This window comes from Giraffa tippelskirchi, chromosome 8, assembly GCF_054371585.1.
Source record: "Giraffa tippelskirchi isolate mGirTip1 chromosome 8, T2T-mGirTip1v1.2.pri, whole genome shotgun sequence".
In the NCBI taxonomy this organism is placed as follows: domain Eukaryota; kingdom Metazoa; phylum Chordata; class Mammalia; order Artiodactyla; family Giraffidae; genus Giraffa; species Giraffa tippelskirchi.
In genome coordinates, this window is record NC_137282.1 from 164,005,460 (window position 1) to 164,018,195 (window position 12,736).

Genomic DNA, 12,736 nt, shown 5'->3' on the forward strand with positions numbered 1-12,736 from the left:
TCACAGAATGCCTGTCCTGGGGGAGTGAGTGACTGACCAGCACCCACGCTACGAAGGGACCAGCACCACAGTGGGCAGGAGGCTGGGAGCCCAGGGGAGGGGCTTGGGGCAGGAAGCTCGCCCCGACCAGCTGTCTTGCAAAGGCCACTGCCAGGGTCACCCATGCACGTGGGGAGCATTCTAGAGAATGAACATCAACAATTCTAGGACAGGCTGTACAATTTAGAAGGACTGTTTCTTTCTGCTTAATTTTTCTCTCACTGACACACCTGACAAGTTCGCGCCAAAACACTCGGCCCTACTGACACATTTTTTATTTTACAAAAGTGTTTGTTTTATGGATATTTTATCCTTGTATTCACTTTCCCTCAGCGTGTTTTGTTTTTAAAATGAGAAAAGGGAGCAAGAAAGAAGGAGAGATTGTCTTAGTCTTACTGACCTAACACAAACTGCAGTTCTTTTAAACATAAAAACCTGTGCCAAACCCCAAAAAATGGAAACCCAAAACTAGGCAATCTTAACCATTCTCTACAACCAGTGAAAATAAAATTCTGTGAACAGATTCCTCCAGGAGCCAGAATTTCCAGTTTGTTCGCGGGACTTTCCAGGCGCTGGGCACTGCCTCTTGCGCTGGGTAAATAGCAGATGATAAAGAGTAGAAAGAGTTCCTCTTTCCTGGTTGAGCGACCAAGTGACACAGAAGAAATCATTTCTGTTTAGAAAGAAAATAAAAGAAAGTGTTGTTTCAGGGGCACAGAGCGAGGCGCCGTCGCCCCACGCCGACGGCCCTGTGAATCCCACACCCATTCTGGGGCCTCTGCCTCCAGATCGCCCATCCTCCAGGCTGGGGGCTGGCGTCCGTGTACAGAGCATCTCCGGCAGCCGGTCCTTGGGCCCCGCTCAGAGCCGGAGCTGGAGGTGCCAGGGCGCAGGGGCCGGAGCCCACGGAGTCCCTAGGCATCTGCCCGGGGCTCGGACGCGGGGCGTCTGGTACGGGTCTGAGCTTCCTCACCCACAGTGACTGTTGTTCCAAACCTACATCCCACAAACAGCCCTCTGCAGCCCAGCTCACCTTCGCCTTCAGAAGCCCGGAGATCTGCGGTCAGCATGGGCCAGGGGACGGTATGGGCCTGCCCCGAGATGTGACCTTGTGGTGCCCGGCTCTGGCTTCTCCCGGCCAGTGGTGGAGGGTAGAGGGGCTGATCTCCAGGCCCCTTGTGGCTGTGAGCTGGAAGTGGGGCTTTCCATCTCCTGGGACTCCCTGGTTCTGCCACCATCTGCCGTTTTACGTGAAGTCTGGCTCTGGGCCTGGGTGTGGTGAGCGTCCATTGTCATGTCTGGGTCTGCAGACCTATTCCGCCTAGACGGCAGAGCAGGTGGCACTCCGGGTGATGACCACAGGCTGGACTCTGGCATTCAGATCCCGGCTCTGGCACCCAGACAGGTGTGACCTGTCCGAGGTTCTCAACCTCTCCGAGCCTCATGGCGACTTTTGTTTCAGTTCGGGGGAAACCTGACACCCACGGCTTCAGAACGTTCCTCCCTTGAAGAGACTCCGAGGGCTGCGTGGCTGAGTTCTGAGAAATCCTAGTGGGGTCTGCTGGCGTCCATGGGGATTGCTCACAGCTGTCAGCACCTGCTGACGCCCTCGGTGTGGGGCCATCACAGGGCAGGGTGTTTCAGGGTGTTTCGGGCTGTTTCAGGGTGTTTCGGCATGCCGGGAGGCTCTGGGCTCCGGCCTTGAATCCAGCCCTACTGCCTGTCACCTACATGGAGGAAGCCGCCTGCCCAGCCTGTCTCCCTGGTGACCCACCCAGAGTGATGAGACCCCGTGATCTGTCCTGTGAAATCACAAGGGAAGCTAACGTCACAGAGAGGAAAGGAGGACTCTGAGCCCCGGGGGCTCGAGGATCAGACAACTCGGGGTGCCTCTTGAATGAAAAGGTGTGAGGCTGTTGAACGGCACTCATTCCTTGGATGAGGCACTGCAGCTGCCCCAGGTCACAGGGCAGCTTCGGAGGTGAGGTCGGACCCGAGCCCGAGCCCGGCGCCCAGGCAAGGGTGCTTCCCCACGGAGCCGCTCCAGGGTTCGCTCCCAGCAGCTCTGCCTGACTCACCCGGCGTGACTTCCTGGCTGAACCCTATGCAGCCGCCAGCCCATCCTTGCTCCCCACAGTCTGGTTGGGCAACGCTCCTCTCCCACCTGGGAGCTGGGCTGCAGGGCCGGCAGCCTCGTCCCACCGCTTTCCAGCTCCATGGTCTCAGGCATCCCCAACAATCGAGACCAGAGTCAGCCCGCTTCATCCCGCCCCAGTGCCGTCAGGAGGACTATCTGAGGGCCCAGAAAACCGCGGCTCTGTGCGGTAGACGTCGGTCACCGTATCGGGCCTCCTTCCTGCAGGCCTCAGCCCCGGTCCACACCGAGGTTTCCCGTCTCACAGGCTGAGTCTGTCTCACGGCCAGCGTTTCAGGGGCCCCCGCTTGCTTCCTGTGCCTTTGCTCTATTTCTTTGATCAAATCAGACAGTCTTTGCAAAGCAGGTCAGACTCTTGGCCTCTGTCTCCTTTCCTCACTAGCACACGCCGAAGTCTCGTAAATGTATTTGTTAACTTACTCATATTTGTGATAACAAGGTTTTGTTGGTTGCCACAAATATTCACAGTTTTATCTCCACTGTTTTCTAATTATGTTTGAACTTTAAGCTATAAATTGCATGGGCTGTCCTGTGTCCCCCACCCATAAACTGCAGGTAGCTTGGTGAGCAGAGTGCGAGAGAGGTGTCTAGGTGTTTCATGAGGCCTGAGCCTGCGGGCTGTGTGGGTTTGCTGGCTGGCCGGACACACAGGGTCAGGCGTTCTGGCTGTCGTCCCGTCTAGACCACTGCAGGCAGAAGAAAGAAGAAACCAACTCTGTATGAGAATTTAATGCTAAAAAGTGTAGTTTTTCGAACACATGGCCTTGGAGAAATTCTGTCCCAACACGTTTCACAGTGAAGCCTGGTGTGTGCACCAGAGTTGCCTCTCCAGCCAGGCGAACTCGCCACACCTGCTGTGCAGCCTGCCTGCCCTCTGCCCGTTCCTCCAGCTGGCTATCAGTGCTTCTTATTTTTAATTGCAAGAATGTCCTCTTCTCTGTAAACACTTAGTCTTGAGGGAGTTCAATATTCGTTCACAGTTTTTCTCTTTTGAGGTAAACTTTGCATGCTTAGTCGCTCAGTCATGTCTGACTCTTTGTGACCCTGTGGACTGTAGCCCACTAGGCTCCTCTGTCCATGGGATTCTCCAGGCAAGAAGACTGCAGTGGGTATTCCATGCCCTCCTCCAGGGGACCTCCCCAACCCAGGGATTGAAACCAGGTCTCCCGTATTGCAAGCGGGTTCTTTACCATCTGAGTTACTCAAAGTGAAATGCTAACCTCAAGGATTGCATCCTCTGGGCTTTGATCAAGGAGTTAGTATGACCCGAACACTTATCAAGATGTCAAACATGACCCCTGACCCCTAAAGCTCTATGATGCCTATCAAGCCCCACCCCCCATCCTCAGATGAACTTGTCCTACAGAACTTGAGACAGACCAACTCACACAGCGCGCACTCTTTGTGCAAAGCCTTCTTTTTCTAGCAAGTTCCTCTTAGGATTCATGTGTGTCGTTGAACACGTCAGCAGTTCACTGCTTGCTATCTCTAAACTGCAGTCCGTTGGAGGAGTCCACTGCAGGTAACTTACACGTTCTCCAATGGATGGACCTGGGAGGTTTTCACCTTTTGGCTACTGTAAGTAAAGCCATTACAGACGTTCTTATGGAGATCTTTGTAGAAATGCATTTTCATTTCTCTTGGGCAAATACCTGGTGGCTGGGTCATATGTTGCTGTATGTTTGGTCTTTAACAAACTGCGAGATGTTTTCCCAAAGTAATTGTGCCATTTTATACCTCCATCTGATTCCTTTACATCCTCACCAATATTAAGTCTTGTCAAACTTTCTTTGTCTTAGGGGATTCCCTGACCTAGTGGTCCAGCAGTTAGGACTCTGCGCTCTCATTGCTGAGGGTCCAGGTTCGATCCCCGGTTAGGGAAGTAAGGCCCCGCAAGCCGCACAGCCCGGCCAAAAAGGGAATGTTGGGTTTAGAGCTTCTACTCGGTGCGCAGCGGCTCCTCATGGTGGTTTTCACTCACAGTTCCCTCATCGGTGGTGATGCTGAACATTTCTCACGTTTCCCTTCTTTTGTAAAGTGTTGAAATCTCTCACTTGCTTTTATTTTCATTGAGTTTTAGGAGCTCTTTATAGAATGTGAATATTTGTTTTGCGAATAATTTCTTCCAGTCTGTTTCTTGCCTAATCATTATCTTAATGGTATTTTTTAATGACCACCAGTTTAAAATTTTGATAAAGACTAGTCATTTTTATTTTATGATTATTATTTTCCATATCTTGTCTGAAAAACCCTTGCTTACCTGAAGTCACAAAGATATTCCTATGCTCTCCTTTAAAAGCTTCATGGTATTAGGTTTTAGATTTTAGTTTATGACTCACCTCAAATTAATTCTGGTGGGTGGTGTAAAATAAAGATCAGGGTGTATTTTTCCTGCACCGATGTACCGTTTGTTTGATATGTTTTTCTACAGAGTCTGAAAAGAAGGCCACATTTTCCATGTCCACTTGTCCTCCTCAAAGCCCCACAGGCCACCCTTCTAGTTTCTGAATGGTATTATGATGAAGATTTTCGTTATGTAATAGATTGAGGTCCAGAATGCAGCTTGCCAATCTTGGTTGAAAACCATTGCAGTAACTCGAATCACAGACCACCACCCCGAATTAAATGTTATGGCACACCTACATAGTCTAGTTTCTGCCTGCTGATTTTTCTTAAGTCATCTTCAATATTTTTAGCTAGTCTCATTACTATTATTATGTAGAGCACTTTGTTTCATGACAGCATTACTCAGCTTTTGGATTTTATAGTCTAAACCAGAAATAAAGTTTTATTTCATGACTCATTTTATGTAAGTAAGCAAATCATTTTGTTGAGCAAGGGTGTTTCATCTCATGATGATGGCAAAGAATTTGGGGATTAACTAAATGATGGATGTAGAATTTAATAGGTCATGACAGACCAAGGCATAATCATTTAAATCTTTATGAATATGTTTACATACTGTGTTTTACTTAAATACTAAATAGTCAGTATCTTTGGACTCTTATAAAATCTCCCATATATTTCAAAGAGTAAGAATTCATAATATGCATTATTGTTCACTCATTTCGGTTCTTTGATTTGTTTTTGATAATAGCCCACACCATAAATTCTTCAGAAGAATCTCTTTAACCGACAGACAAAGCACCACACGTCCATTACCCTTACCCGGCCCAGCAGGCTGCCCACAGATCAGAAAATTTGGAATCTCCTTTCATTCTCTTAGGAGATCCTAGGGAGGGCTTTTCTTGTTAGTAGGAAAGGTACTTCTGTTTTTATTTGTCTTTCCTTGGTAGAGACATGGAGACCACCAGGGTCTCTTTCCTTCAACCAAGAATCCGCCCTTTTGTGTATAATGAAATTTGACGTGAGGTGAGTGCATCTTGGGCAGCGGGGACTAGAGTGTCTTCATGGAAGAACTAAAGGACATCGGGGTGGGACGGGCCCTTTGTGTGAACAACTTAAGGGCAGGACTCTCGGATGCAGTAGAATTATCAGTTTGAAATCGTGGCCCAAGGACTTGTCATGAATGTGTGTGTGCACATGTGTGTGTGATTGTCTGGATCAATTAGGTAATGTATTAGCCACCAGCTGCTGAATAACAAGTCACTCCAAACATAGCACCCTAAGACAACAAGCAGTTATTGTATCACAGTTTCTGTGGGCTGCTCCTGGGAGCACTCAGTTCCAGCTCAGGCCCTGCCATCGCCAGCGCTGTGGTCATCCAGAGATGACCTCCATCAGCGGAGGGTGTGTCTGCCTCACGTGGTCGTGAGTGGACCTGTGTCCTTGGTACCTGTTGGCTGGAATCTCAGTGCTTCGTCTCGAGGTTCCCTGGCATCCCCAGGATGGCCGCGGCGTCCCCGGAGCTGGTGACTCAGGATGAAGACCCAGAGCTCCCCCATCACTGCCACTGTGTTCGACGGCAACACAGACTCCCTGGTGCAGCCTGGGGGGTGGTACCTGAGGGGAGTCCCTCCTGCAGAACTGGGCACGTTGCTGACTGTACCTGATACACAGATGTTTCTCTACTTCATTCGCTTTCAATATCAATTTTCTATCCAGCAGGACATCCATAATGCCACGTCATTGAAACTGAATCATTATAGGTAGAATAATAAGGCCTTACTGATTTTTGGAAAAAAAATCTCCTTTTCTATATAACTCCTCACTCTGAGAAGATGAACATTTATAGATCAGAGAAATGACCGTCCTGTGGGTCTTCAAAGCACTGAGCAGAACACGGCAGCTGTTACTGACTCTCGTTTAAAAACAAGAGAAGCTGCTGTAGCTCGAATGACTGGCCTGGATGTCATATCTGTGTCCGGGGCAGGGAGGCAGCGGCCACACCCCACGGCCCTGAGATGGGATCCCTCACAGGGGCCACCTCAGGAGGGACGCCGAGATGCCGCCCACTCTGCAGTGAGCAGAGGAGGCTGAGTAAGGTGCCCAGGGTGTGGCCTTGGAGGTCACAGTGTGGGAGGTCACATGCGGGGCTGAGATTCAGTGCAGGACCTCAGGCTTGAGCCTTCGCCTTCCACCCCATTGCTGTCCCCACAGAGCTCAGGACCCTGTCCTCACTGCAGTCCTCTGGGTGGGGGGGCATCTAGGGTGGGTGTCAGGTCCTCACTGCAGTCCTCTGGGGGGGGCGTCTGGGGTGGGTGTCAGGTCCTCACTGCAGTCCCCTGGGGGGGGCGTCTGGGGTGGGTGTCAGGTCCTCACTGCAGTCCTCTGGGGGGGGCGTCTGGGGTGGGTGTCAGGTCCTCACTGCAGTCCTCTGGGGGGCATCTGGGGTGGGTGTCAGGTCTCCATGACGTGACGAGGTCACGTGTGTGCAGGATGGATTGGTGCGTGTTCGACCCACGTCTCAGGACAACCAGGATCTTTGTCACCCCGGACACTCCCGCCCTTTGGGGCTCCTGCCCTGGGCTGGCACTTGGACATAGGACCTTGGGGTTGTACAGGGTATGGAGTGCATGTGAGCTGAGAGCTGGAGACTGGAGGTGCCCTATGCGCCCAGAAGACCGTACCCCGCCTTCCCCACTCACCCTCCCCCCCCGCCCCCCACACCCTGAACTGAAGGGATACATGACAGTCAAACCGAAGTTTGAGCTGGGAGGTGGGAGGTGGTGACCCTCACTGCATTAGCCTCCGTCACAGACACTTCCTGGGGTCCCACCACTGAGATCACCTGGGGGGAGCCATTCTCGGGCCACTCCCCGCTCCAGGCGATGTTCTCAGCTGAAGCAGAAACTGACTCCGGCCAATTTTGGAAGAAAAAGAAAGTATTAAAATGTGCTGACCTTCCAGGCAGCCTGAACAGTCTGTCTTCCCATCTTGCAGAGCCAGGCAATTCCTATAGTGACATCACGGACTGCGAGCAAGGTCACGACATGACCGAGGCCACCCTTCCAGGGGACACTAGTGGCCACCGCTGCAGACCAGGGGCAGCTCCTGCCACCCTGTGCTCGGCACACCTGCCTCCTGGGCCTCTGTCCCCGACCTGCGCCAGTTGAAGGGAGCCCGGGAGGCGAGGGTCGGCTTCCCCTAGCGTCAGCCTCGCGCCCATCGTGACCGGCACAACATCCCTAAACCAAGTAATGGTGCAGACCGCGGGCAGCCCTGCCTGTAGCCCCGTTCCATTCTCTCTCCTGCGAGTCTTACCAGAGCTGACCTGTCTGCCATCCTTGTGTTAAAGATGCAGTCGTGTAATCTTCCCTCTGGGCTTGCTCATTCTAGGGCTCCATCCGCCGACTTAGCACTGTCCCCACTGTGCGTGGCTCCAGGTTTGCCTGGTCCAGCAGGCAGTCCGTGGAGACTTTGGAAAGTGGCCTAAGACATTCCTGCTCTAGCTCACCATTTCCATGAAGCCCACCCAGATTTCTCTGGCCACCCCTGTGTCAAGGTCAGCAAAGACCTCACTGTTTTCCAGGGATTTCCCTGCTGGAGCCTTGTTCTCTGCTCTAAAACAACAGCGTCCAGCACCTGCCTGGAGGAAGGAGGCCCAGGACCCACGGGGCGCGGCAGTGAGGCTGGCTGACCTCAGTTCGGTCTTTAGCAATGACTTCTCAGAGGGTCTGATGTCTATGGTACATCAGTCTGTCTGACCTTCACAAGAGTTCTCCCCTCACCCCCGAGAAGAAAAGGCTCAGTTACACACCCGAGGAGTCAGGCAAAAATTCCCGAGTCAATGCTTACTTCAAACGCAATGAGCGCTTTGAAAGCTAATATGTTTGTTGTGTGTGTGTGTGTTTGTCCAGGGCTGTATTTTAAAGCAAGTGTCTATCAATCCTGTGGCAACCTCAGCCTCAGGACATTGTTGAGCCAAAGAGCTCCGTGAGATTTTAGAAAGGATTAGCCGTGCCAGTGAATAGGACTAGGTTCTGTAATTATTCCCGAAGCCGTTTCTCAGTGGGCAATTAGGGGATTAAGCCTACGATTTGATCAAATGGTCAGGCCTTTTACACCCTGTACCACATGCACCAGGCCTCGGAATACCTCCATTTGTCCTGATATAACAGTCGTCCTTAAAGGAATCCCTCAGCTAAGGGATTTATTTACCACCAACAATTAAACTGAAGGCACTACAGCTCAGACAGCAAAACTTAATGATTTTTCTGTCTCCAACATCACAGAGAATTTCAGCTCTCTCAGAATTTCACAACGGTACCTCGTCAGCCCTGTGTGGACAGCGCACCAGCCAGATCAAAGGCTGAGCCTCCACACATGAGTTTTATATTCCATCTAAGTGATCCTTCTGTAAGAAAGCGGCATGACTAAAGGTTAATTGTAGAAGTACAAGGAGTACTGCCGTGAACTTTATGAAGTCAGTGGGCAATGAATCAATGTCCTCTGAAGAGCAGCCTTCCTGCCTGTTAAGGAGTGAATCCCTCACATCAGGGTCACAGCCTTCATTACACCCATTGCCGGTTGCCTGTCAGGAGTGTGCGGTAGAGCTTGGCATTTGCTGCCCTTTACATGACACAGTCACCTTGAACGTAAGGAGACTCTGCAATGGTTTAAAATCTTTTTAAAAGCTTTACTGAGTTTAATAACACCAGTGCCCTCATATGCATCCTTTTCAGAGGCAGCGAGGGTCTTGGCCCTTTGGGGTGTGGCCTTGCGTCTCTCTCTCAGGCTCCGCCGGCGTCTCCCCTCTGTGCACACAGCTGCCTAAGTTTCTCACCCAGGCAAAGGCGCTTAGACTCTGTTTTGTGTAACACTATCTTTTTATGTAACTTTACCACTAAATTTTTTATACAATGTTACAACTATTTGTCCATGCCCTTGGTCGGGGTCGGGGAGGCGGGGCCGGGGGGCGATGAGTTTGTTCTCCAGAAAACACTGGTGAATATCTGGAGACGTTCTTTGTTGTCACGACTTGGGGTGCTGGGGTAGAGTTCGGGGTGCTGCCAAACAGCTGGGGAGACAGGGCAGCCCCTGGATACAGGCTCATCTGCCCCCAAGGCCAGCGATGCTGAGGCTGAAGCCTGGACACAGGGGCCTTTCCTGTTAGATGGAGAGCCCGACACACCGGAGGCACCCAGACCTTTTCAGAGCAACGAGCGTCTTCCGTTTATTCTGTCTCCTCTCCCAAGTCCGTAGCTGGAGCTGGTCCATAGCAGGCGTGGAAAGCATTTCCCTGCAGAGGTGGAAGGAAGACACGCCCTCGCTCCCCACCGGGGACCCGGCGTCCCCAGAGAGCCCTGGAACTTTCTCTGGCTCCTGCCTAGCATCCTTCAGGGCAGCCCCAGCTGAGGATGAAAACATTCCCTTTTTTGCCCAGAATTGTTTTGCCTAGAAAACATCTCCTTTCCAGCCCCACGGTTCACAGGCGGGGAAGGAAGCAGGAAAGGACCGGCTGCAGAGCCGCCGAGCAGAGAGAAGCCGGGGCACTCCCTTGGCCTTGGGGGGTGAGGTGTTTGGAGAAGCATGGCTCTGGGCTCATCTGGAAAGTATGTGTCTTGAAAGGGAGATGATGCAAAACACCCTGCTCAGTGCCCACAGCTGTCGCCTGGAGGCTCAGCTCCCCCTGCCAAGAGCTGGGCGACTCCAGGGTGGAAACGTTCGGGAACCCATTAGGTGGGCGTTGGGCTGGGGGCCGGGGTCCAGCTCCAGGAGGGCCACAGGTCACCACGGCGTGGCTTCAGTCGAACGTCCCCCGCCACACTCCCCTTTGGAGGATGTTTCACTGACCTCTGGTCTCACAGCCTCTGTTTCTCTCGCCCGACCTTTGAAAGAGCCGGCCACGATGGCTGTCCAGCCGATAGAGGTGTGAGACGGGGCAGCGGGCGGGGTGCTCCGTGTGTCTAAGTCCGCTTGATAAAGGCCTTTGTGGATGTTGATCTGCTGCGTCTGAAGTGTGATTTCAGACGAAACCCGAGGATGGGCTGGACCCTGGTCAGAGAAGGCCGGAGCTGGGGTTCCCCACCCCCAGGCCCCGTCTCCCGACAGAGCCCTCTAGGAAAGCTGCTCTTTCGGAGCAGGCCCAGGGTGCCACCTCCTAGATGCATCCTCGGTGGGGCCTTTACTCTCGGCTCTGAGTGTTGCCCCGGGTTGGACGAGGACAGCTGGCCCATCAATGGTTAACCTTGGCCAGTGGGCTTCCCAACAGACACTGTTTGCTTAAGACAGGGCCCTTCTGGTTGCTTCAAGGAAGTGGTGTGTGATTATGTTTGTATGTGCCTGTGGCTTCTCCTTTCTAAACACACAGATTTCAGGGTGACTGCATTGTTGTTTGGGGATCAGTGAGTCCGCCTGGGGCTGGGGTGCCTGCAGGAGGGGGGTTGGGCCCGCCGGGGCGGTGGGCTCCCCGCCAGCCCACGGCCCAGGCGGGCTGTTTGCCCAGGTCTGTGTGTTTGTCCCCCGTCACGGCTGGGTGGCGGTGAGCGCCCTGCTCCACGCACAATCTGTGAGGCCATTAGGGGGACGCATTAGTCCTTTCTGGGAACCCCGTGGCGGGCTGTCATCTGACCTGGCGGAGGCCTGGGTATCACATTCTGTGGCTTGTGCCTTAGTCCTGGAAGCTGCGCTGTGAGCCCGCAGGCCCTGGGGCAGCCGTGAGTCCCTATGGGAGCTTCTAGAGCAGGGGTTGCAGCGGCCCCAGGGACGCTGGTCCTGCGTGGGGTCCACTGTGATCTCTCCCAGGGCTCCCATGGGTGCCGAATAGGGGAAGGGGCACAGCCCCCAGGTGCTGGGGAGGGCAGAGGCTCCCGGCTGGGCTGACCTGCCCCAGGGATGTTTGGAGACGTTTTTGTCTGGTGGTGAGTCTTGGGGGGCTGTGCCACTGGCCCCTCGCGGGCTGCTGGGCCACATGTCCCCCGGAGTGCAGGGCCCCTCCCACGCCGGATCGCAGCCCCTGGTGTGTGGGGCACAGCTGAGACCCCGGGCCGTGGCCTTGAGGTGCTGTCCTGCGATGCCCCAGCCTCTCTCCTGCCCTGCTCTCCCCTCCCTGGGCGCAGCGCTAACACACGGCCTACAGCAGCAGCTGCAGCGTTTGTCCTGGATCCACGGCACATCTGTCCCGGGGGAGTCAGAGCTCGCCTTGCCTTGTAGCAGCTCCCACCTGAGAGCACCCAGCTCCTTGGACTCCCACACCCACAGGCAGTGCCCTTGCCTGCGTTCCTCTGGCACTTTCCATCTGAGCCTGGCCCCACATACCTGGGCGGCGGCCCCCAGTCTCCTGCTGTCTCAGCTCGGTGACTGCGGGCCCCCCAGGGTGGTGCCCGTCCCTGTCTCCTTCCCTCCCGCACGGCTCTGCTGCGCCTGCTCTGGCCCTGGGTCCTGGGGGCCCTCCCTGGAACCCCCCTCCCAACCTCGCTGCTGTGGCCTGTGCTGCCAAGGTCACCCAAGGTTACTGGGGCTGGTCCCCTGCAAGGACCCTGCGGCAGCCTGAGCCCCCACCCCCAGTCTGAGTTCTTCAGCCATAGCCAGCGTGACCTTTACATGTGCTTTCCGGTCAGGCCTCGCTCCTGACCAGGGCCCCCCTCATCCTCAGGACCTAGTCGAGTCCCCACCTTGGCCCCAGCCCACGGGCCCTGGGCCTGCTCCTCTGCGGACCGGCCCTCCTGCTCACCCCTTGGGGCCGGGCCTTGGACTTTTACCGCCCGTGTTCCTGCCTGGGATCGCCTCCCCTGGGACTTTCCACCTGCTGCATGTTTAACCCGCGGCTTGCACAGCCTCACTTCCTTGGGCCCCGGATGCCAGCCTCCCCTCTGCCCTTCTCGCGCTTTGCTCTCTGCCCGGCCTCCATCGCCCGACACTGCACGTTCTGGGTGCGCTTGCCTGCTTCCTCTGTCTTCCCTGTTAGATCACCAGGCCCGCTGGGTGGGGATTTCGTCTCTATTAGTCACAACACCTCCCGGGTGCCTGGAACAGCGAGGGGAACAGTGTGGGCACTGGCTGGATGCCCGTGAGGTCCCCTCCCCTCAGACGGATGAAGAGAGACCAGCCAGGGGCTTTGGCTCCCGCGGTCCTGAGAGCAGCATGGCTGGGGTCTTTCCCCAGCAGTCGTATAAGCAGGTGGAGCTGGCTACTCAGGAC

The 12,736-nt window shown here is 54.3% G+C and overlaps 1 long non-coding RNA gene across 1 annotated transcript; it reads right to left on the reverse strand.

Moving 5' to 3' along the window:
• Window positions 1-299: 299 nt before the first annotated feature.
• Window positions 300-1,795, reverse strand: LOC145516506 (uncharacterized). Its single transcript, XR_014061433.1, has 2 exons — window positions 1,073-1,795; window positions 300-712 (listed from the first exon to the last, which is right to left on the reverse strand). It is a non-coding gene; the product is annotated as an uncharacterized LOC145516506 (long non-coding RNA).
• Window positions 1,796-12,736: the final 10,941 nt, after the last annotated feature.